The 26,156-nt window shown below is 39.4% G+C and overlaps 1 protein-coding gene across 2 annotated transcripts in view; it reads right to left on the reverse strand.

Moving 5' to 3' along the window:
- The window catches only part of LOC129770177 (beta-1-syntrophin), a 652,823-nt gene that overhangs the window by 600,015 nt on the left and 26,652 nt on the right, over positions 1-26,156 (reverse strand). The window lies entirely within an intron of this gene.

Raw genomic sequence — 26,156 nt, forward strand, 5'->3', positions numbered from 1 at the left:
ACTCTTCTAAATTTACGACTACTAATTTGACAACCAGGATTTTCATAAACATTGGATTCCCTAATGGAAAAAGAAATGTCGTATTTCTGATCGAAATTTGACGCTTTATTTAACATACTTAAAATTATCCAATTTAAGTCAAATATGCGCCGTTTTGTTCGCAAACTTGTTGCCATTTAGAAGGTAACTTCATTATCCCCCCCTTATGAAACCCCCCCTTCCTTATTTGCAAAAAACTTAGACAGCCAGTTTTCGCAAGCCTCTTTTAGTATCACCGAGAGCTTTTTGCATGGACCGGAAGAGATGATATTCACTTGGAGCCAGGCCCGAACTATACGGTGGGTGCAATAGGACATCCCATCCGAGCTCCCGTAGCTTCTGGCGGGTCATCAAAGATGTGTGAGGCCGAGCGTTGTCCTGGTGGAAAACAACACCATTCCTATTGATCATTTCTGGAGGCCTCTGGTCAATCGCCTGCTTCAAACGGACAAGCTGCTCACAGTAGAGAACCGTGTTGAGGGTCTGGCCATAGTTGAGCAGCTCACAGTAGATGATTCCCTTCCAATCCCACCAAACACACAGCAAAACCTTCCTGGTCGTCAATCCGAGTTTGGCGATGGATTGGGCCGGCTCATTGCGCTTCGACCACGACTTCTTTCGCTTTAGGTTGTCGTACGTGATCCACTATTCATCACCAGTTTTTCGAACAACAACTTTTTTATGTTTTTCTTTGAAAAAATGCTATTAATGTTCTATTCGTTACATTTTTATGTATAAACTATCGCAGTTTGCATGATCTGCTAACTTTTTTTCTATTTAGAAACATGTCATGAACATGTAAAACGTGAGAATTTACACACAAAAATGTCACGAGCAAAACATTATTTTTTTCAGGAGTCTCCATACAAAAATGAATTATATTCTAAAAGCTATAAAAGATATACAATGAATGTTGATGTCTTCGACAAAAGTTCATATTTTAATAACATCTAAAACTTTGTCGAATACACTATATCGCTATCCTGACTTTAAACAAAATTAGGATAAGTTGTATTTTTTTCAAAAAAAATATGAAAAAGTTGTTGTTTGAAGAACTTTTTCCCTGTAAAAGTGTCCATCTTACGATGTATGGACGACTTGTTGGAAATTTGTGAGGGTTATTCATATTTATATTTTTGGGAATTTAAAAAAATACGTTTATGGGAAAAATGAATTTAAAATTTTTAAATAACTTTTTGGTCAGGGATTTTTTTCCAAAAAATTTTTGGTATTTTTTTGTAAAAATTGAAACAATTTCCTACATTTCATCCTTTGACAAGAATTTTTTTAGGTATCATAGTTTGTAAGCTAGTGTCAGTTGTTGGATCAAACGAATCCGACCTGCAAGGACCCTTACAAGATACTTTGAACAATTTTTCAAACTGGGCCATTGGTCTAGGGATCGAATTCTCCACGGAGAAAACAGAGATTTTTTCTAGTTTTTTCTAGGAAGCATAGACCAGCAAAACCAAAGCTTCAACTTTTGGGTAAACCGATCACTCATGCTATGTCATTCAAGTATCTTGGGGTCTGGTTCGACTCCAAATGTACTTGGGGGGTCCATATTAGGTATCTGAGTAAAAAATGTCAACAAAGAATAAACTTTCTCCGTACAATTACCGGCACCTGGCGGGGAGCCCATCCCGAAGATCTCATAATGTTGTATCGAACAACTATTCTCTCAGTGATGGAGTATGGCAGTTTCTGTTTTCAATCAGCTGCCAAAACACACCTCATTAAACTCGAGCGAATTCAGTATCTTTGTCTCCGTATTGCGTTGGGATGTATGCCCTCAACGCATACCATGAGCCTCGAGGTTTTGGCAGGCGTACTCCCACTAAAAGATCGCTTCAATTTATTATCTCTTCGGTTCCTCATCCGGTGTAAGGTTATGAACCCATTGGTGATCGGAAATTTTGAGCAGCTGATCGAGCTAAATTTTTATTCTGGATTCATGAGCTCATATCATGAATTCGTCTCCATGCAGGTTGATCCTTCTTCGTATATTCCCAACCGTGTTTATTTTCCTGACTACATCAATTCCTCTGTATATATTGATCTGTTCATGAAGGAGAAAATCCATGGTATTCCAGATTATCATCGATCGGGGATCGTTCCTACGATCTTCAATGCAAAGTATGGGCGTATCAATTGTGATAATATGCACTTTACTGATGGGTCCTCTATGAATGAGTCCACAGGATTTGGAGTGTTCAACGAATGTTTTAGCACCTCCCACAGTCTTCAGAATCCTTGCTCAGTGTATATTGCTGAATTGGCAGCAATACACTGGGCACTGGACAGCGTCGCCTCACGACCTGTTGAACACTATTACATTGTAACGGATAGTCTGAGCTCTGTCGAAGCTATCGAAGATGAATTGGGCCGGTGGCTCCACTCAATTATCCCTAAGGTTAGCCTCAAACCATGGTTCAAAAGTCTGGACTTGAGTCGGGACTTTATTCGCACCTTCTCCCGACTCATGTCCAATCACTGTTCGTTAAACGCGCTACTCTTTCGTTTTGATCTTGCCGACAGCAATATCTGTGCCTGCGGCCAAGGTTACCACGACGTCGAACACGTTGTTTGGTCGTGCGAGTTGTATCTTGTCGCCTGATCGAATTTAGAAAACTCCCTTCGGGCTGGAGGAAAGCAGTCCAATGTGCCAGTGAGAGATGTGTTGGCTCGGTTAGACCTTGATTACATGTTCCAAATATATGTTTTCCTTAAAGCTATCGATCTTCGAGTGTGATTGTTCATACATCCTTTTCCCCTCCTTTTCGTCCTTCGCGAGCTATCGGTTCCCTTCCAACTAACATTAGAATAAGATAAATTGTAAATACATATCTGATGTAAGGATAGTTTTAAGAATTGAGTGTGAAGTGTCAGTGTGAATGAGAATGTGAATGTGAATGTGAGTGCGAGTGTAAACACACATCTCCTTACATCCCATCCTTTTCCTAATGAAAATGTGTCATCCTTCTAAACTCGAGTCGACCGCGAGTAATCGGTTTCCTATTTCATTAACCATAGAATTAAGGAAACAACATGTTGATATATGCTAGTTGAAATATATGTAAGAGTTTGGCTCCATTAAACTTATGTAACTGAGCCTGTAAAAATAAACGGATTAATAAAAAAAAATAGTTTGTAAGTTATAAATTTTTGTAAAAAATCAAGAAAAAAAATTGGCTTTTTCCAAAAAGTAGTCTAATTCTTTTTCGAATATTTCAAGCATGCAAAGTTGCCTAAATGACCCATATCTTTACACCCACAACGTTTCACTACTATCTGAGATGGTGCTGCCAACTCCTAAGATGAGTTGGCATGAAATTCGTCTATAATGTATCGGTGAGGCACATTTTCATACGATTCAGGCACGCTTAAGTCGCTGCAAATACAGAGTTCGTTTGAGGGACACTTCGGAAAGAGAAAAAATTGCAACTCCGTCCAACAACTCATTGCAACTCATTGGATACAAAAATTCGCGATTTATATTATACAATCTTGTTCCAGCCAGCGATCAGTCAGTCTTAATTAATGCGGTATCACACATACACAGCGGTTTTGCAGAATATGACACGCAAGAGCACCATAGTGGAAGTTTGTTCGAAACATCAAATCCAAGATGGAGGTTCGATGAAATTATGTACCGTGTTGTTCATGTTGTTTGGTGGAGAGTGCTTGCGTATTGTTGCATCACAAACGCACTTTGTCGCTGTTTTTGACGTAGGATAAGGAGGAACTAAATATCGATCGCGTCACAAAAAAAACATACAAATTTTGAGTGCTAATTGCTCAGTCATTTCTTGATGGGTTTAATATCCAATTTTGGACGCTTGCTAACAATCTGTTGCGATTCTCATATTATAGAAATACCGTTGAAATGAGAACTTGCGCCGTGGATCAGTATCCATAAAGGTTGGCTTTCAAGATTTCTATTTCTGGAGGCTGGAAATAATTGAAAAGCTGGAAAAAGCAGAGAGAATCGATTTTTATTTCTTCTCAATTTTGTTTATACTAACAAAAAACGTAGAAGGAGCACGGACGGAAGTTTGACGTAGGACTGTGATTGCTCAAAACAGTTGTTCTTTTAAATGTAATTCATTTCATTGTTCAGAAATCTGTTTTTTTATCCCATTTATTTATTTCAGGCTCATTAGCATTTTAGCTGTAACAGAGCCGAATTTTAATCGTGTACATGTCACATGGTTATCATATCTATAATTATAGCACATTACATTACACAGTTGCCATTCGCCAGTATTCCTTCTATACCATTGCATATGATGGTACATTTACACAGTAGCCATTTAGGCGTAAGAGTATTCTGTATTGTATTTTTATTCCATTATCCAGTAAGACCACCGGACAGCGGAGAAAGTTGATTGATCATTGTTGAGCTATTTATAGAACAGCAGCCCGATGTGTCTTGCAGAGCAGAGCAGTTGTATGGATGAATCGATCTAATTTCGACCGTGGATCGATCTCCATCGCTGATGATTGTTGCGTGGACGTAGCTATTCTGTAACAACACAAAGATGGTCAATGAGGGTCCTGAGTTTTGAACTCACGATCGATCGCTTACTAAGCGAACGCGCAACCAATGTGGCTACGGAGACCCCCTCAGAAATCTGTTAGTTCAACTCTTTTGAAACTCCAAAGAGTAGCCTTGAAAAGGGACGTTAGTTATATGTACCCATAACCGTCAACCGGTTTGTAACGAACAATAAAAGAAAATTAGCTTCTGGCAGGAAGTTCAACTGTCTACTGAAAATAATTAATGAATATCAGTGTGATACATAACATGATGGAATAAAAGATGAAGTATATGTGTATTGGTAACAAAAAAAAATATCGTCATTGAATACATTGAATATAAAGTATGGGGAAGAAACAAGTTAAAAATACTTACGATTTCGTGATGTTTTGAGGTAAAATACGCATTAACTCATGAAGTTGCTTTGTTTTTAATGGATAGATAATGGATAATGGATTGTAAATTCTTTCCATTGTCTTATTCTAATTATTACTCTTATTCTAAGGCATCGGTTTGCAGACTATTACAATCAAGTCGTATTGGTTCTACTGCTCAATCTATCATAGAAGTAGTTGAGTCATTGAAAATTATAAATATGAGTCATGAATGAAGATTATTAATATTTCATTTCGTTTCATTTTTTGTGATGTAATGTCGATCTCTATAAGTTCTCGCATGATAATCGCAGCCATCCTCCTAGTACTGAAATCATTTTTCGCTGTACAATTGCCCATGTTCCTGCAGCCCGGAAGACACTCGCTTAAGATGTTTGTCACCCCGTCATATACAGAAGTCATTCGATAACTGGACTATCTTCAACTGGACTTACTTATAACAGGGCGTACGTTAACTGGGCTGCAAAGCAGTTATGTATCAATAATAGATGTCTTCTTCAATTTGAGGTATTGCTTTTGCTTTTTTTGAGTTCAGTTAGCGAGAAAAAATCGATAATTGTATTGATTTTCTGGCCCAATTAACAAGTTGACTGACACTGAGTTTACGCTCAGGCTGCGACTGACAGTATAACATATTATAATAAAGGTAACTAAATAAGACGGCGCCAGTGGTTGTGTGGTTAGCGTAACAGCCTCATAATCCGATCGGCCTGGGTTCAATCCCAGTTGGGATTTTCTGAGGCGAAAAATCTCTGGTACCGTCTTCCTTCGGAGGGGAAGTAAAAGAAGTTGGTCCGGCTCATGAGCTGTTGAGTCTGATAGGTAGGAACAGGTGGAGTCGCCTCCCTGATATCGGTGATTGGCACTGAAGGGGCGGAAATAGGCCGACGGAAAATAAGCGAAGATAAAAAAAAGGTAACTAAATAAGCATATAAGCTTATAAGCATTCCCTTTCGAACAAAAATAACTTCCACTACGATTAGAAACGATGGCCCTAATACGTTTAAAATTTCCATAGAGTCGTTCTAAAACCGTGGCACTTAACGTGTTAACGAACGATCACTCTATGGGTGACACTTTCCTCGTTGCTTTGATGGAATCTTGCATTAAATTTGAGTGATGCATGAAATCTTGCATCTGATTAGTTCAACATTTTTACATTCGAAAAGGGTTTTCTAATTTGTTCGATAGAACGAATTATTGCACACAATTTTGTGTTGTATACAACATTCATGGGGACGAAGTTGAAAAAAAGAATGCATAATACATGATTTACCTTCGCATCCGCTCGCAAAACATACCTCTTTTATTTGTTAAATTGCTTACTTGTTTTATTATTTCCACTGTTGATGTCTCAGGCGAAAAAAATTTTGGATAAATTTTCCGTCTAATGGTATATATTATAACATATATCTTATGAACGATTTTGCGTAATATGCATTTGAAAACACTTAATAAACGTTACATTTTTCGTAGAGAGGCCCCCCTATATAGAAATCAAAGACGTAGTCCTACGTCAAAAAATACGATATACAATGGAGGCGATCTGGCGTAATGGTAACATCCATACCGCTCACACTGAAGGTCACGAGTTCAATTCTCACTCGCGACCTTCTTTCGAAATGGTAGGTAAAAGTGACGAGCCAGACTTTAGACTTTTGTTTCACATTTTGTGTCATTCTGACTAACTCTGACTTTTCTTAATGCATATCTACATCAATTTTGGAAGCTAGAATTCTTCGCATAGCTTTTGTTCCTGTTCAACTTCTTAACTCTTTTTGGTTCAAATTGTTTCCAATAAACAACCTTTCAGCGGTAACTGAGGAATGCGGCAGAATCAGAATTGTTATATAAGTCACGTGATTCCAGAGCTCGGAATACATTCAAGGCGTGTTGTTTGGCTTAAGAAATCTCAACTAAGTATAAATAAATGACGCTAGTTAATGCACACGTTGAGACGGCAAAAGTTCCACAGGGAACGTTAACGCCATTCAAGAAGAAGAAGCAGATAGATAGATATAAAAAGAGAAGGACGATGAACGATATAAAGGTCTTCGATGTAAGTAGAGCAGAGCAGGATTCTCACAACTGAAGAAAGAATATTATTTTGGGGAGTAAAAACATGAAATTGACGAAAAAAAATTAAAAATACCTAGATGAAACTATACAAATGCAAAGAAAACTGGAAATGTTTTGCCTTCTGCTGTTTCGCTGGCATGCTTAAAAAACTGGCAATATCCAGGAAAATTGGAAGGTTGGCAACTCTGGTGAACAGTCAGCGGCATATGTCGAAACGGGGAGTTGATGCGTCGGCTGGCCAACCTATGTCCTATGTCACCCAAGGGGTACAATGTGATTTCGCTCACATTTGGGCAGTTAACTAGGTGTTCCCGTGATGATTTTTTATATCACAGAAAAGATATTTCGGATTCAAAAAAAATTCAAACGAAAGAATATTATTTCGTATATATTTGAACGCAAGACAATTACAAGGGAAAAAAAATTCCATCCATCCATTTATGAGAATTGATTGAGATGCACCTTCAAACACATGATTACTATGCCATTAATAGCCCTAAGTTAACCTTGCGGTTATATCACATATAAAACCCACTCCTAGTTTTTCCATTTTGGGTGGGAAAAGCTGCAGATTTAAATAACGACATCCTTCAACAACTGGAAGGTCAGGGTTCAGTTTTAATGATGTCCCGTTCGCAGGCTATCGACCGCTCCAACCATGTCAGGATCAAATGAGGGAGTTCAAATTTTGTTGAAAAAGCAAACCAAAAAAACAAGCCTCGTTCATAGGGTTTGTAGACAACTCTTTGGGCTTATGAGGGCAAAGGCACAGTCCCTCCTACCAGCAGTTTATTGTTTGATACATCTGTGTTATCTGTACTTTTGATGCGTTGTACTACATGAAGTAGATCTAGTGCAGAATATTTACAAACCAAAGTAACGTTGTTATCAGACTCAATGCACTGGTAATTCTCCTCGCTTTTGAAAGGAACAGTCTAGTCGAAATGGCCATTAAAAAGGTTTTATTAAATCCATTGTTTAAAAATTTGTTAGACAAGTTAAAATGAGCAAACCAGACGAGAGATCTTTCGGCCACTTTCCAACGATAGAAGAGGGAATGGTGGAGAGCATAGGATATTTTCTTCGGGTATTACAAGAACGGTCAAAATCGTCTAACGAAGAAACCGATTTTTTTAATATTATGAGTACCTGATAACAAACTGAAAAAGTCGATTTGACAAACTGGCAAACAAGATTCCGAAGTCATTTAAAGGCCGCTGGAATTAATCCTAATGATGTCATTAATGAGATTGCATTGGATGGGTAACAGTCCAGCATCAATTGGGACTTTCATAATTCGGTTCCGAACTATACAGTCAACGATGGGGCAGATATGTTAAATATGTTGAGCACTGTATCGTTATAGCTGCGCATTCATTGATCCCGCAACAAGAAAGCGAAAGCGCACTTAACAGAAGCACTTGTACATTATCAGTGTCGCTCTCATTTCCCAAAGATATTAATTTGATAAAATTTATTTGAGTCACGACATTTGAAAATATTTGTATATTTGTTCTGTTTTGTAACTGTCAGTTCCAATGACCAACGAGTGAAGATTTTGTGATTTACTCCTATCTAATATTGGAATAAATAAGTTTCACTTTTGGATAAGTTTGGAGGGGTGACACCCTAGTGACCTGCCCCGGGTGTCACCCAGTCACGCTACGCCACTAGGGCCAACAACAAGAATTCGGAATTTGAGACAAAACGGTATCGTTCCCACGACAGAACGGGAGAAATGAATCATGAATCAACCATCTTCAGCTGTATCTTCAACATCCGCAAACTATCCGCCCTATGCAGAGTCGCCATAACATCCAGCGGAAAGGTTATTTTCAATATTTTGATGCATTCTGAAATAATATCCGACGAAGAAACAAGCGAATTAAATAAAATTATTCCGTAGCCCTGCGATAGCCTCCTTGTCGCCATGTTTGGGAACAAGAAAAAGTAACAAGAGGTGAAATCTGGACTATAGAGTGCGGTAAAGTTGAAGTTACAATTTTTTCACCAAACCTCGGAGGCATAGACTGGCGCATTGTGGTGATCAGGGCCCAACATTTTCGGAGATGAAATATGAAAATCTACTCTCCTCTCAGTCACTTTATTTCGAATAGGGCTACTTTGGCATTCCCGTTAACATGACTAGTTTATCAGTCATCCTCTTCCTCTTACGCTCGTCAATTCATTTCCAGTCAATTTAATTCAATTAATTAATTTTATGCGATTTTGTGCGATTTAGTAACGATTAATTAAGAAAATAATTAATAATTAGCAAATACTTTTTCTAATGTAACGTGACGAATGCATTCAAATGCCTCTTCATTCAACCTGACTTGAATCCACCACTACTACTCCGTCTTGACATATACCTCGTTACCCGCGCACACAATCTAATTTTAACTTGATTTCTTATGTAAAAAACTAGTTACACCATTGATGAACGACTCCACTGTTTACCCGCCGTGAACTCGAACATCGATACATGCATACATGATACATAAGAGAGTAACAACGTAAATAGAATGCCAGGTATATTATATCGTCTGTGTGATACACACACTCTCCAATACAATGTAGCTTATTTTAAAAACACTGTATAACAGACATGTTGAAATCATTATTTACTTTTTTCTTTGCCTACCACTACATGAAGAAAGCGCGGAGTAATATACCTGGTAATCTATTTACGTTAAGGGAGAGAGAAACGAATTCAGTCTGGGGGGAGTCAGATCAATATGCCGTGAAGTCCACTTATCGGTAAAGAGCCCTGGTTGTGATCCAAGACCCAGCCGTTTCAAGTCGCGCATGGAAAATGCGGAGTCGCACGCGCTCCTGGACATCAACATATAATTTTTCAAGAACTGTTTGGCTATCAGGATTGTAACGATGATTGATTTCACGAATATTCTAAAAGAAAAGACTTCCTCTCTGCAATGATCTCTTCTGTTTGATGTTGGAGTGATTCTATTGCTGACACTTTTTGTTCCACCAGCTTTCGTCATATTTCATCCGGAAAGTTTTTGTAAAATCAAATTGGAAGCAATGAAGATCAATTCATCCGCACTCATATACCTCCGGCCTCGTCTACTGATCTTTAACATAACCCTGAACCAATCGTCCGGACATGTTCTCACCGTTGCCATGCTCTTTTGTATGTAAAATTCCAACAAAAAGAACTGATAAAACAGATGCGTGACAGATGTTTTTTCAACCCCGTCCAATGAATTTCACGTACGATCGCATCTGTTCCATTATTGACAATCGATATAACCGCTCCAAGTACTTTCATTACATGAAAAGTGTCATTACATTATTATTAACATTCTGCAGAAACATCACCTAAATGATCATAATGATAATCGGTCAGAAATGTTCTACGAGCATTCTTGAAACAATCTACACTTAGCGAGAAAGTACCCATGAATGAAAAGCTATATGATTTCAACGAAACATTAAGCCGAAAAGGTGTGCGGAATTGAGTCCAATTTCTTTGGTATGTTTAGTGTCTGCTTAGACTTCTAACGATTTCGCTGATGATTTGTATAGATCGTACAACGCCGCGATCGAAGTGAAATGTGACACCCGATATTCGATGGTCGAAATTCCTTAATCGCTTGAAGCTCTAAATCGTTGCTCAAAGCGCTTCGCACAGAATAGAGTGATCACTTGTTAACTCGTAAATTCTTCGTAAATCGCTGACTCCTTCTCAGACACATGAAAACATTTGAAATATATCTGTGGAGAAAAGCCTACCGACGCCGTTCATGTTTTTAAGAACATTCCTCGCCATTGCACTTCTCTTTCCGAAAATTGCGTTAGCACAAAGGATGGCATGGTGGAGATAACACCATGGTGAGTATGTTCTACACACTTCAGCAAGATAGATCATACTGATTTTTAGAGGGAAATTATGAGGCTTCCATGTTGCGAGTTGCGAGATCTGGTGGCATTAAATGCTATTTATGCCAATATTTGTAATTTTCCAAAAAGTCACTCGTACTCTCCAATTCTATCTGTGATAGATCTTCTTCTTATTAAATGGCACTAACGTTCCTAGAGGAACTTCGCCATCTCAACGTAGTAGTTATTACTTGCGTAATTTTTATTGGTAGTTAGTTGGTTGTTAGATTTTTATTGGAGGTTAGTATTAGATTTATGCCAAATAACACGCCTTGAATGCATCCTGAGTGGCAAGCTCTAGAATACGCGTGACCACAGTGCAAGTAGGAGGAATTTTCTTTGACGAAGAATTCCCTCGACCGAAACAGGAATCGTACTCGAACCCCCGGAATGGTAGGTGTGACGCTAACCACTCGGCCACATGTGCATAGCATGTGATAGATCTAATATCATTGATTCAATTATTATAACTAGATAAAATGAATGAGTAGGTTCGTACTAATTTCTTTAATGTGAAAATAATTGTTTCGCTAAAACATAATTTTATCCTCAAAGGAATTCGGCTGATTCAACAAAGGGAATTTAGATAAGAAAGTGTGAAACAATTACAGTTGTATCATTGATCAAACGAGATAACTTTTGTGTTTCATTATTCAGTAAAGAAATTAAATGTTTAGCATGTTCATTTTACCCGATTCCCTTGTATCGACAGCCGCGCCGCGCGTCTGCGTTATCGATCGCATCAAACTTTGTTTGCGTGCGAGTTGTTGTTGTTTTTGCTGCTGTTATCTTTCGGGCACTTTTTTTTATGACATTCCGCTTCTCGCGACTGGTGTTGTCTCACAGCGCAGTTCGAATCGTGTGAGTGGTACTTTATTGGAATTCCATAAAGCCAAACGAGACAAGCGAGAGCGAAACAAGCGTCCACCAAACCAGCCGTAAACTGGATCCCATGTTGCCCCCCAAAGAATGGCCCCCAGAGGAAGCAGCGTTCCGCTGCCGCCCCGTCTTCTTCATCGTGTGTCGATGTGATCTTATCACGGACCATGCGATGATCATAGATGCGCTGTGCCGCCCGTAAAACTGGCCTCGGGCGAGGACGAGGGGGGGAAGCGCGCAAGATGGTGGGTTGGAACATTTCAATCTATTTATGCTCCGTCCGGTCTGGAGACGTAGACGAAGACGACGACGACGACGACTACGCTGCTGATGATAGGCCAATTTAGATGACTGCCGGGGAGATGATTTATGACCGTTTGATACACTCAAATTGATATGCAGCCAGCGTGTGTGGAAGGGGCGCCTGAGAGCGTGAAATTTCACTCAATACACGATGTTATCCACGGTTTCATTGATATTCAATGCGCCATTGTTGGGCAAACATTTCATTAATCCAGAATTCCTGTTTTTCACACAGCTGCTGTTGCCACCAATAACAGCAATTTATTGCCTACACTCAAAATCTATCCAACTGGCGCACAATAAACGAATGAAACGACAAAATCAATTGTCAACTCTTAAAAATTAATAAAAACTGCTAAATTATGAATGCCACAATAACGACCCGCTTTTTATTCCGGCAATTCGGTGAAAAGTGGATCAGCTTAATTAAGCTCTCACCGGCGGCCATGTGCATCAGCATGGTCTTCCCGTGGATCCCCTGCCCTCACGGCTTCCAGCAGTAGCAAATGGGACCAAATTCTCGCACTATCGAATAATATCCGCCGGCCTATTATCCCCGTTTGTCGGTTGGAAGCTTTGTTACGCGGTATAATGTTGTTTGGATCGAGAGGTGAAACTATTTTCGGTAGCTCACACGTGTTTTGGAACCAGTTCCTCATCGTGTCTTTTTCTATGGCGCTATGCGCCATAAAAAACCTAAACTTCTCAAATTGATATATTACCAGTGTTAATTTAACTGGCGCTCTGTGTTTATAATCCGATGCCAAATAACACGCCTCGATAGCGAGTGTGTATGATTAGCACTGCCATCGCTAACCACTCGATCACGGAAGGGCCCCCATCGCACATTAAGCATAAATTTGGCTTTTGTTTGCATTGAATTTCGTGGTCAATATAGTTTCTCATACTAATGTTGCTGTTGCTGTTGCTGCCGCCACTTGCTGATACGTCTGCCATAAATTATATGCTCAGAGGTATGCTAATGAACCAAGCGGAGAGGTTTTTTGCACGGAAATTTTTGTTTGTTTGGAAAAGTCGAAAACAAGGTTTCAGAACATTTTATTTAGATGAAGCCATAGTGTCATATGATGGTTAAAAGGTTTGCTATCTGTATTTAGAATAATGGTTTTCACTTTTAAAAGAATTGCGAATGTATGAAAATTGACTCAAACTCATAATCGTACTCTGGTTGAAATTTCAACTCGATTCATAAGGCGTTGATCAATTTCAGGATCCCATCATTAGTATGGTATCCCTTGTTCATTGAAACTATCTTTAGCCATCATCTACGAGTTTTTTGGTGTATTCGTAAGGAATATTCATCCATTTTTTGATCAAATGGTTTTTTAAATCGTTATTTTTAGAAATTTGATGGTTTCTAATTTCCTACACAGATAACTTCCATATTTTTTAACTGGGATTGATACCGGGAGATCGGGGAGGAGTACCAATAAAACTATATGTGACATGTGCTTAGGGTTATTGTCTTGGTAAATCTTGAATCCTCGATTCAATCTCATTTTGTTCACACGTTACTACATGTTTTTCTTTAAGATGTTCAAGTAAACATTCTGACCCAATACACCATCGATGAAGGCCAAGTTAACCCCTACATGTAACCTCATACCATCCCTCCACCACCACCATGTTTATACGTTGCTTTCAGATTTTCGCGCTCAATTCATCGTTTTCCTCGATACGGAACGACAACCATCGGAGTCAAATAAAGGGTGTGTCACATCAAATTGCATCACGGAAAAAACGCTGTAGAAATTCGCCCAGTAGACCGATCCTTTTGAAAATTTTAGACAGTAAAATAAAAACTATTAAACAACTTTTGGCATTTTCTTTTTATTCATACTTCGAGCCCAAGCCCGTATGCTCGCACCTTCCTCTTTACCCCGTCCATAAGGTTCTTCACAACGTCAGGTTGTAGTTTTTTTTAACAGAAATACATTTTCTCTTGAAGTCCGCCTCCGATTTGACAACTTTTGGGTTCTTCCGGAGGGCCTGCTTCATAATCGCCCAATATTTCTCTATTGGGCGAAGCTCCGGCGCGTTGGGCGGGTTCATTTCCTTTGGCACGAAGGTGACCCCGTTGGCTTCGTACCACTCCAACACGTCCTTTGAATAGTGGCACGAAGCGAGATCCGGCCAGAAGATGGTCGGGCCCTCGTGCTGCTTCAATAGTGGTAGTAAGCGCTTCTGTAGGCACTCCTTAAGGTAAACCTGCCCGTTTACCATGCCGGTCATCACGAAGGGGGCGCTCCGCTTTCCGCAAGAGCAGATCGCTTGCCACACCATGTACTTTTTGGCAAACTTGGATAGTTTCTGCTTGCGAATCTCCTCCGGAACGCTGAATTTGTCCTCTGCGGAGAAGAACAACAGGCCCGGCAGCTGACGAAAGTCCGCTTTGACGTAGGTTTCTTCGTCCATTACCAGGCAATGCGGTTTTGTCAGCATTTCGGTGTACAGCTTCCGGGCTCGCGTCTTCCCCACTGCTTAACTACGCGCTTGTGATCTTTTTCACTGACGGAGCATCCATTTTTGTCGTTCTTCACCTTCCGGTCGATGGTTAGGTTCTCGAAGTATCGTTTTAGTACTCTGCTGACCGTGGATTGGACGATTCCCAGCATCTTACCGATGTCCCGATGTGACAACTCCGGATTCTCGAAATGAGTGTACAGGATTAATTCACGACGCTCTTTTTCGTTCGACGACATTTTTCCAAATTTACGAAAAATTGACAGTGAAGCATGGCCAACGTGATCTATACACTCTTATCTGATTATAAGCAGAAGCTGAAGATATAATTCCTAAAAATTAAATTTCTACAGCGTTTTTTCCGTGATGCAATTTGATGTGACACACCCTTTATTATACGCTTGGACCGTGATGACAGATACGGAACGGTGCTATTGGGGATCAATAAGTACCACTCATCATTTCGAATTGACCTTCCACCTATTGGAGGGATCGAAGCTGTTGCTTGTCATGCAAACATCAGAGGCAAAGACCTCTGTATTGTCAGCTTGTATTGGCCTCCGAGAGCTGTGGTTAGCCCCAAGCAACTTGTTGACATGTGCTCACTCCTTCCTGAGCCACGATTGATCTTGGGAGACTTCAACTTTCACGGAACTGCCTGGGGGGAACAGTACGACGACAATCGTTCATTGTTGATATATGACCTTTGTAACAGCTTCAATATGACCGTTTTGAACACTGGGGAAACAACACGTGTTCCTAAACCTCCTGCTAACCCAAGTGCTCTTGACCTCTCGCTTTGCTCGAATTCACTATCGTAAGATTGCAAGTGGAATGTAATCCAGGACCCCAACGGTAGTGATCACTTGCCAATCAAAATTTCCATCACCATTGGGTCGAATTCTTCAGAATCTATAAACATGGCATATGACCTCACAAGACACATTGACTGGAAAAAATATGCGGACGCGATTGCTCTAGCCATCAATTCCAGAGATGGCTTACCTCCATTGGAGGAGTATAACTTCCTTTCTAGTTTGATCTACGACAGCGCAGTTCGCGCTCAAACGAAACCCATCCCAGGTTCCACTATTCGCCGAAGGCCTCCCAATCTATGGTGGGATAGCCAGTGTTCCAAGCTTTATGTAGAAAAATCGAATGCATTTAAAGCTTTTCGGAAACGTAGAACCCCTGAAGATCAATTTAAAAACTTAATCAAAGGGAAAAAACGTGCTTATTGGCGAAATTTCGTGGGAGGTTTGTCACGAGAAACGTCAATGAAAAAATTATGGAAAGTGGCTCGAAACATGAGAAATCGCTTTTCAACGAATGAAAGCGAAGAATATTCACATCGATGGATTTTGATTTTGCACGGAAGGTTTGTCCTGATTCCGCTCCTGTGCAAAAAATTGTTCGAGATATACCACAAGATAGGTGCGATCTTGATTCCGAGTTTTCGATGGTAGAATTCTCTCTTGCTCTCCTTTCTTGTAACATTTCTGCTCCGGGATCGGATAGAATTAAGTTCAACTTGCTGAAAAACCTCCCTGATGTGGCGAAACATCGCTTGTTGAATTTATTCAATCGGTTTCTGGAGAATAATATTGTTCCAGATGATTGGAGACAAGTACGAGTTATAGCTATTCAAAAACCCGAAAAACCCGCGTCCGACTTCAATTCGTACCGCCCAATAGCAATGCTGTCTTGTATACGGAAATTGTTGGAGAAAATGATCTTGTTTCGCCTCGATCGATGGGTTGAAACGAATGGCCTACTCTCAGATACACAATATGGGTTCCGCAGGGGCAAGGGGACGAATGATTGTCTTGCGTTGCTTTCTTCAGAAATTCAAATGGCTTACGCCGAAAAAAAACAAATGGCTTCAGTATTCTTGGACATAAAGGGGGCCTTTGATTCTGTTTCAATAGAGGTTTTGTCAGACAAATTACACTCTCGGGGTCTGCCGCCTCTATTGAATAATATGTTATATAACTTGCTTTGTGAGAAACATTTGAACTTTTCTCACGGAGATTCGGCAGTAAGTCGGGTCTCTTACATGGGCCTCCCCCAGGGCTCATGTTTAAGCCCCCTTTTGTACAACTTCTATGTAAGCGACATCGACAATTGCCTTACACAAAATTGCAACCTAAGACAACTTGCAGATGATGGAGTGGTCTCTGTCGTAGGATCAACAGAATCCGACCTGCAAGGATCGTTACAAGATACCTCGAACAATTTCCAACTTGGGCCATTGGTCTAGAGATTGAGTTCACCACGTAGGAAACAGAGATGGTCGTCTTTTCTAGGAAGCATAGACCAGCAAAACCAAAGCTTCAACTTTTGGGTAAACCGATCACTCATGCTATGTCATTCAAGTATCTTGGGGTCTGGTTCGACTCCAAATGTACTTGGGGGGCCCATATTAGATATCTGAGTAAAAAATGTCAACAAAGAATAAACTTTCTCTGTACAATTACCGGCACCTGGTGGGGAGCCCACCCCGAAGATCTTATAATGTTGTATCGAACAACTATTCTCTCAGTGATGGAGTATGGCAGTTTCTGTTTTCAATCAGCTGCCAAAACACACCTCATTAAACTCGAGCGAATTCAGTATCTTTGTCTCCGTATCGCGTTGGGATGTATGCCCTCAACGCATACCATGAGTCTCGAGGTTTTGGCAGGCGTACTCCCACTAAAAGATCACTTCAATTTATTATCTCTTCGGTTCTTCATCCGGTGAACCCATTGGTGATCGGAAATTTTGAGCAGCTGATCGAGCTAAATTTTCACTCCGGATTCATGAGTTCATATCATGAATTCATCTCCATGCAGGTTGATCCTTCTTCGTATATTCCCAACCGTGTTTGTTTCCCTGACTACATCAATTCCTCTGTGCATTTTGATCTGTCCATGAAGCAAGATATCCATGGATATTTAGATTACCAACGATCGAGGATCGCTCCAACGATCTTCGATGAAAAGTATGGGGGTATCAATTGTGATAATATCTACTTTACTGATGGGTCCACTATAAACGAGTCCACAGGATCCAAATCAACAATTCAATGTGTTCAACAATTTTTTAGCACCTCACACAGTCTTCAAAATCCTTGCTCAGTGTATATAGCTGAATTGGCAGCAATTCATTGGGCGTTGGACAGCGTCGCCTCACGACCTGTTGAACACTATTACATTGTAACGGATAGTTTTAGCTCTGTCGAAGCTATCCGTTCAGTGAGGCCGGAAAAGCACTCGCCGTACTTCCTTGAGAGAATACGAGAAATTTTGAGTGCTTTATCCAGACGCTGTTATGTCATTACCTTTATCTGGGTCCCTTCACATTGCTCCATTCCGGGTAATGAGAGGGCTGACTCATTAGCAAAGGTAGGTGCAATTGAAGGCGATATTTATCAGCGTCAAATCGCCTTCAATGAATTTTATTCTTTAGTCCGCAAAAATACAATCGCTAATTGGCAATGCAAGTGGAATGAAGATAAATTGGGCCGGTGGTTTCACTCGATTATCCTTAAGGTTAGCCTCAAACCATTGTTCAAAAGTCTGGACTTGAGTCGGGACTTTATTCGCACCTTCTCCCGACTCATGTCCAATCACTGTTCGTTAGATGCACTACTCTTCCGTTTCAATCTTGCCAGCAGCAATCTCTGCGTTTGTGGCCAAGGTTATCACGACATCGAGCACGTTGTTCGGTCGTGCGAGGTGTATCTAGTCGCCAGATCGAATTTAGAAAACTCCCTTCGGGCCCGAGGAAGACAGCCCAATGTGCCGGTGAGAGATGTGTTGGCTCGGTTAGACCTTGATTACATGTCCCATATATATGTTTTCCTTAAAGCTATAGATCTTCGTGTGTGATTGTCCCTACATCCTTATACCCTCCTTTCCTTCCTTTGCGGGTAATTCGTCCCCTTGCTATAAATAGTAGAATAAGTTGAAATGTAAATACACTATAGATATACGAATAGATTTATAAATTGAGTGTTCATCAACATTGTTACAATTTCCTTAAATCCCATCCTTCTCCTAAAAATATGTCACCCTTCTAATCTCGAGTACACCGCGAGTAATCGGTTTTCCACCTTACTAACCATAGATGTAAGAAAATTGTTTATATATATAGTTTTAAAATAATATTTAAGAATTCGGCTCCTTGAAACATAAGTAACTGAGCCTGTAAAAATAAACGAATTAATAAAAAAAAAAGTTTGTGTAACCCAATCATATGCTCGTAAACCTCATATAATCTTTATGAGATGCAACTATCGTGTTTCGCTTTTTTCACATCTAATAAAGCTCGAACAGTTGTGAGAACAAAACTAAATATGAAACGTTGTCAAATTGAAAATGAAATTTGTCAGCAATAATTCAATCAATAGCATAACTGTTTTCCGTTGATATTTAGGGAACCACTTCAAGGGTTCTTAAGTGTTGATTCAGTGTGACATCCCATACCATATGATGAGGGTTCATCCCATCAAGACAACGCAATTCATTCCGCTCACAGTTTCCCAAAACAGGAATACACAACCAAGCAAACCTCAACTCAATAAACATCAAACGGTAGCCCCAAAGTCACACAATTCTAACTTTTTCGCACAGCACATTTAATGAGAAACGAGCCGATCCGTAATTTCGCGCCTTGTTTACCGTGCCTTCCGCAATCAAAACCACTCAACAAACGTGTGCGTGTATGTGTGTGTGTGTGTGTGTGTGTGTGTGTGTGTGTGTAATGACGGCAATGGCACCGGGACCGGTACTCAGCATCCAGTCGTCGACACAATAAAGTATTTGTTCGTTACCTTTTCTGGAGAAGAATAAACCACCATTCGGTCGCCCCAACACGTTTAGCGGAATGATAAATGCCATATCATAAATCCACCACGCGTAATTAAATTTTGTGGCTCACCGCATCATTTTTTACACTCGATTTTGACAACGGGTTTCCCACTCTTCGCTTTATTTTGTTTTTTTTCTGTTTTCGCTCACCGCGCCGCGGTGATGGTTCTCCGACGCAATTTGGGATATTTTTCTGTTGACTTTCTCCCCGCTCCCCCGATTACCAACGATGGGCGCCTTTGGACGCCTTTAGCGAGATGGCGCTCGATTCATCCTCGGACGGTCTGCGTGTTGGTTTGTTGTCGCGACGCTAGAGTCTCGTCACTAGAAGATCCTCCCGGAGAGAGAGAGACTGGCGGAAGTCCTAAACGAGCTAAGCTAAAAGTAAACAACTTTTGAGCGGATTCATAACAGGGGTCGCATTTTTATGGCCCCCATTTGCTTCCCGAGCGGAGGAAGCGCACAGTATTTTACCGCCATTCTACGAGCGCAAAAACAAGGAAATATTGCCACTTCTTAATAACTTTGGCGGAAATTGAATGTGTCCCGTAAACGGTACGAAAGCTGGCGATTCCTCAGCCAACGACTGGCCGGAAAAAAGATACAGCAAACAAACAAACAGCTGTCAAACGCCATCTGAACAAGCCACGACGCCCACGATAACACCTCCACTCGACGTCATCCCTCGAGACTTCCAATCAAAACACATTATCAAGATTAATGGGACTGAACACTTTTGCCGGAAATGATAATAAAATTTATGATTTATGTATTCGCCACATATGGCGGCGGCATGCGAGCTCCCCACATCACAATTTGCGACAGGGAACTGCTTCATATGTGGCGCTATCTCTCTCTCTCATTTCGCCAGTAGTGCTGCAGTAGTGACTGAGAAGGACGAAAAAAAACTCCTTTTTTGGTATATGTGACGCATGCAGGAGTTCTGTGTGAATTCTTGATATCCCCGTTCGGTCGGTCGGTTGGTCCACGTGCGGCGGTGGGAAGCAGGAACAACGTACTGAAATACTGCTTCATGAAGCAATTTCGTAATGTAGTGTTCCTAACAAAACACCCCGAAAAAAAAATGGAATGGATGGGGTAGACGACATTGGGCCGACGTTTTTGTGCAACCCACATCGTAGGCGCATGCAAAAGTTTTTACCATTTGCGTCGTCATTCGGAAAGGTCGTTAGTGGCCACCGGGCGAAGATACTGTCGGACCAACGTTTCTGGCCTAATGACCACCGACCGACCGACCAATAGGCAGCACAGTAGCTAAGATGGGATTTATGCACTATGCAGCAGACCATGATTCTTGGCTTTGACTGCATGGCCACCAGCTGAGAGTATACCTAATACTACGGTCAATTGTTTTTGCTTCAATGCGTCGATGTGGCCCCAATGTGCTGCTAAAAGAGGTTAGGTGGAATTTCGGCTCGATGGCAGGTATGCAAATTGTGGTCGTTTCGGCCGGTGATTTATGATTGATTCTTTTTTTCGCTGTGTTCTTGTTCTCGGGATAGTGGCTTTCGAGACGCTTAATTTGTATTTCAAAACGTTTTGGAAGAGATCGGAAATTGTTTTTTTTCTGATATATCTAAATTATGGATGATAATCCCCTCCAATTGGGGGAATTTGTTCCCAGGACAACGGTGTTAATACGGATTCGGAAACATTGGAATGCAAATTCGAAAATTTAGCGCCTGAATGCTGAATGCTTTTCGTTATTTTGGGATTTTTTTCCAAAAAAGAACACTATTGATGGTAAACACTATTTTTTTTATCATATTAGCGCCGCAATCTTCGAAGCGACCTCTGAAACTCGTTTCCCGGAATGTTGTTTAGCGCCTTTAACGATTTCATCGTTATATCATATCAATTTTTGCGCAACCTTCTTATTCACACGGAATTATTTTTTGGTACCGTTTTCTCTCAAATTCCGAACACTTAAGCTTTGTTGGCCATTGAACAGCGTCTCATTACTCAAAATGGTACTGTTTCGCGAAATTAATTTGCCTTTTGGACACAATGAAGCCTTTTTTCTTGACTATAATAAAATTGATTTGTAAATACCTTTCCGAATCATATTTCGGACAGTTTCATATTTCGGACACTCTTTAATAATAACTTGAAATGTTTAATGCCCTGATGATATAACTATAAAATAAATATCACAATTGATTCTTCAGAGTAACTTCTACTATTCGTACGATCACTCCTCATAAGTTCTTGTTGGGTTTTGATCTGGTAAACAAGCTGACCAGTCCAGAATCATTAAACCATACACAACTTTCCGGATTTTATGAATTGATGCTAAATTACCCAATCAACACATTGTTTTTTAAACGAAAACAGCAGTAAATGATTCTGCAGTACGTCGTTGCACTTCTGACTGTTCATTCGTATTGATGATAAGCTATCTAAATCAGGCCTTTCTGAAAAAATTCTCCCCAAATCATAAAAATCCCATCTCCAAAGCTGCGAGTCCAAAAACTAATGTGGAAGCTAATCCCATGGGTTTCACTATTTCAGGAGAGCTTCTCTGATAAAAACGAAATTCAACTGGAATAGAATTTCTTCATACTGGAAGGACTTACGGACTTACCTGGTTCAGATAGCTTTTCATCAACACGAATGCACAGTCAGAAGTGCCATGAAGTACTTCAGAGTCATTTACTTCTGTTTTTGCATCATAAACACCGTGATAATTGAGTAATTTGACATCAATTCATAAAATCAGAAAAACCATGGCATGGTTTAATGAATAGGGGCTTCAGATTCTGGACTGATCAGGTTGTTTACCAGATCAAAACCCCATCAAGAACTTATAAGGAGTGATCGTACGAATAGTAGATGCAGCTTACAAGCAGTATGAGTGATTTGGGGAGTTTAAACAAGCAGTATCCTCTGCGTAGAACGAGATACACACTACAACATGGCGCAGCTTGGTCAAAACCATCTCGAATGTAATGGGTAATGGGTTGAACTGATTGAGAACTAAAGATGACCTATGAATTAGAAACTTATTGTAATTCATGTGAAATTGACGTTAATTTTGTGAAGGAGTAAGAGTTTTCTATAGTTATGAAACACTGGAATTAGTGCAGGAAGTGTATTAAATAAAGACCGTCTCATTAGGAAACTATAAACGTGGTGTTTTCCCTTTTCCGACAAATCTAGTTTTTCTGGAATTGAGCCGATCCTGGGAGGGAAAAGAAGGAGTACATGCGGGCAGCTGGGCGTAGCAAGTCCTTTCATACTTTTTTTTTGTGGTAAAAGCTTGCAATATGTTTAACTACATTTGTCTCAAATTCCGAACGCCATTTTTATCACTGACTCATATTCCGAACATTTTGTCTCAAATTGCGAATAGCAAAAATGCAATTTGAAGAAAAAAAACCTTACTTTTGAACTAGACCGACTTAGATGATCAACATATCAAATGAAATTCGATTAGTTTTGCAGACTAGTTTTGCAATAAAAATATAGTATTGATTGTATTTGTTTTTTATAGTTTACATAGCTTCGAGATCATTTTTTAAAATTTTTTTCTTGAAAGTTGAGGTTTCCCAAAATCAGGAATCTGACTTTTACTGTTTTCGAGTGATGATTATGTTCCGAAAAATTGAATTTTCCTCTTTTTTTCCATAAATGACTTTTTCAAGAAAGATGAAGCTTTCAAGGAAAAATATCAAAAATATAGCGCCTTTGGTACCGACATCATGTAAACTATAAAAAAAAACCAAATACAATCAATAATTACGAAAAGTTGGCAAAATAGGTGGTACATCAAAAAGTATGCTACGTGAGACTATTCTGTTGCTTCCGCTTGAAAAATGAGGAAAAATTAAATTTTATATTTTTTATATGTTTCATATCTAAATTGGTAGATTTAAGTAACATTTTGAGAGTGGAAAACTTAAACGTTAGTGGTTATATCCCAAAAAATGCATAATAAACATGATTGTTTCTATACAAGCTCCCTTATTTTTTTTTTAAATATAAAACATTTTTTTCGAAGTATATATATTATAGTGCAAAATTATATATAATCGAATCATATATAATCGTATCAGTATATGTATCAGTATATCGACTCTGTATATAATGGAGTCCAATCTGTTACTTCAGGAATCCTGTTTCCTTATCGTGGTTTTAGTTGGAAACCTGACCAAGAAAATCAAATTCGCTCTCGTTGGTTTGCGCCTGCGACCTACGTTTTGCAATAAAAGAGCTTACAAACATCTGTTTTCAAATGGTGTTAGGTCTATTTTTATTCTGGCTCCAGAATTGGACTGTCCTTGTACCCTAATTTATTGCTCTATTGCTGTATTTGCCTGAAAATAGAGAGTACGAACATCTACTGTTCAGAATATGAATCATGCGTCGAAACTTGATTGAAATTCCGAACACTACTTTAATAGTAATTTGAATGAGGATATCTGCATTTTATTTTTCCATCCATTTATAGTAGACTAGCTGAGCCGGCAAACTTCGTCCCGCCCAAAATTTATTTTTCGTTATCACATTCACGTATTCTTATTAAGCGCACGTTCATGGGTCCAATAGCAGAACTGTTCATTGATTGATCTTCTAATCTACCCTTTAAAATGACCTTTTACTATAAATTTCCTAGTACTTCTACCAAAACTCGACATTATAATATCAGTTTATTTTCAGACACAATTTATGTGCAAGATTCTTCACCCACTTGCAAATAATATGTTTCTCCGTTACATGGAATAAATGTTTGATACAGAAAATATGATAGAATGAATACAGCCCTAAATCGGGCAATTCATTTCTCGAGTTTTGCTCTTACATCCAAACTAGCGTTGTCAGAGAGCATTTCATTTTCGACAGAAAACATGTTATTTCCTGCCTTTTAGCGTCAAATAGACAAATAATGTCATATGTCCCCCAACGCTTCAAAATGTTTGTATGTATGGAAGCAGACATCTCTTTCTTTTTTCATTTTTCATCTTTTTTGGGATTGCACACAGAAAAAAGTTCAAACGGCGTCAACGGGGATCGAACCAAGGCCGGCTGGAATGATATAGTAGTGCATCGAAATCCGGACGCTTAAGCGCTTACGAATATAACTTCGACTATTAAAAAATATTGACATATCATTAAAATTAGCGTTCCGATGGAATTAGAAGGCCTTCATCTATGTTATGAATCACAGAACTCCACAAAATCATGTTATATTTGTTCAAAATTTTAAATTTCTTTAATCGTGTCGTGATTTTAAATCCGGACTCTTTTTTAATTATGCTTTGAAATCCGGACACTTTTGCTTTTAAATCCGGACACCTGTTTTTTTGCAATTCTTTGAGAGAAATTATTTATTAATTATTGTAGAACTGATTAACGGGTGCTTCTAAATAGCGGAGCTAAATGGAAACGGGTTTGGTGCAAAAGTTTTTTATACATTCAATTATTTATTGTATTTTCACAAGATGACTACTACAAAATGGCGCCAATTATATATATTTTCAAAATCCTATCAATATGGGTATCAAATGAAAGGACTTGATTAGTAAAATACCGAAATTTAAATCCAAGATGGCGTTTTAGTTTGATACTCATATTGATGGAGTTCTAAGAAAATATGTATTCCCCCATTTTGTAGCGACTGTCATCTTGGATTTACATTTTTCATCATTAATTGTGTTCTACTAATCAAGCCCCTTCATTTGATACTCATATTGATGGAGTTCTGAGAAAATATGTTATCCACAATTTTGTAACGGCCGCCATCTTGGATTTATATTTTTCATTAATAATTGTATTCCACTAATCAAGCCCTTTCATTTGAAACTCATAGTGATAAGATTTGGAAAAAATTATATATATATGGCGCCATTTTGTGCTGGCGGCCATTTTGGATTTGAATTTTTCAGAAACAACTGTGTCCTACTAGTCAATCCCTTTCGTTTGATACCCATATTAATGGGGTTCTGAGAAAATATGTTATCCACCATTTTGTAACGGCCGCCATGTTGGATTTACATGTTTCATCAATAATTGTATTCTACTAATCAAGCCCTTTCATTTGATACCCATATTGATAAGGAAAAATTGGAAAAAAAATGTAGATGGCGCCATTTTGTGCTGGCGGCCATTTGGGATTCGAATTTTTCCTAAATAAATGTGTTCTACTAGTCAAGCCCTTTCGTTTGATACCCATATTGATAGGGTTTAGAGAAAATATTAAATCCGCCATTTCATAGCGGCCGCCATTTTGGATTTTCAATATTATGAAATATGCAGTTTTATAATGACTGCAGAGATAAAGGTGTGTTCCAAATGTCATATCAATCGACCAACAGGAAGGGGGTTGAATTTTCATTAATGTGGGACAGCGCTGCAAACTAATTTACAAAGTTAGTCACGTACATACAAACGGGTCATATAATCGACCCCGTCCTGTATACCGAAGAGTTTTGCGGTTTCCCGAATCGAAAATCTTTGGTCCACACTCCATACTCCATACTAAGGTATCTAACATACACTTATGCAACTACTTCAATGAGAAATTTAATCGTCAACTTTTGACCGTCCGGATTTAAAATCATTTTCTGAATGTGCTTTTTATTCCGGACATGGGCATGTGAAATTCACATTGATTTTTGATTTTTAACATTTTTGGTGGCAACTAGGTACCATGTTTGACAC

This window comes from Toxorhynchites rutilus, chromosome 2 (assembly GCF_029784135.1).
Source record: "Toxorhynchites rutilus septentrionalis strain SRP chromosome 2, ASM2978413v1, whole genome shotgun sequence".
NCBI lineage: Eukaryota > Metazoa > Arthropoda > Insecta > Diptera > Culicidae > Toxorhynchites > Toxorhynchites rutilus.